Here is a 960-nt window from a genome sequence, read left to right as displayed (position 1 = left end):
GCAAAGAAATCGTTGAATATGTTGGCTTTATCGTCTGGTGCGACAACCAAGTTTCCTAACGTGTCCCGCAGGGTCCCCACGTTACCGGGGACCTTCTTTTTGGCTGGACTGCAGTCATGCAGAAGAGGGGTTCGGTGCACAGCAAGCTGAGTAGGAGTCACTGGTTCAGCGTGGCTGCAAAAGGGAGGTATTGGCAGGACTGTCCTATGCAGGTTGAGGGGAGCGATTCTTCCGCTCGATTCAACGCCGGCAAAGCCTCTCCTGGAGGCCCGTGTCCAGTTTTGCTCTGAGAAGGAGGTGCACAGATGGGAAAAAGTCTAGCGCAGAGCGACGAAAATGCCCCGAGGTCGAGACCTATAGGTCTCAGGAGGTGTCTAAGCTGTGTGATCCGATGCGATGCGTGCAGCGGCCGGCAGACTCGCCCAATGACGGTTTTCCAGCCCAGGCCGGCAGCACGGCCCCCACCTCCTCTCTCAGGAGTTCTTGCCTCCCAGGGCAGGGGCGTCTGCTGTGGGCGACTCCCGGAGAACCGGGGGCTGCTCCGATGTGTCCGTCTGCGCGTCCCGCTGGCTCTGCAGCTGCCCACCGGCTGCTCTGTCCGGTTCCCTTCCTGCTGGGTCACCACTGACCCTTGCCCGCGGGCCCCGGAGCAGTGGTTTCCACCGTTGCGCGTGCAGCGCGGGCACTGCCCCTTCCAGACCCTCTCGCGTCCAGAACCTCTCCTCCGTCGTGCCGGAAGGACAGGCGCCTGCTCCCTTGTCGCTGCGGCTTGGAGCAGGGGCCGGCACCGGCTTGTGCGGAGACTTCCTCCTCGGCAGTTCCTCTTCACCAGACAAAGCTGCCTGGCCCTGCGCTGCCCTCCCCACCCGCTTGCTGCCAGACGGGGATTAGCTGCCCCGGATTCGTATGTCGGGTGGCTCTGCAGCCACTGCAGCCGGGTGCTGGGCTTCCCCTGTACTC

Source organism: Gavialis gangeticus, unplaced genomic scaffold (genome assembly GCF_001723915.1).
Source record: "Gavialis gangeticus isolate Ggan-Ray unplaced genomic scaffold, GavGan_comp1, whole genome shotgun sequence".
NCBI lineage: Eukaryota > Metazoa > Chordata > Crocodylia > Gavialidae > Gavialis > Gavialis gangeticus.
This window is presented reverse-complemented; position numbering follows the sequence as displayed.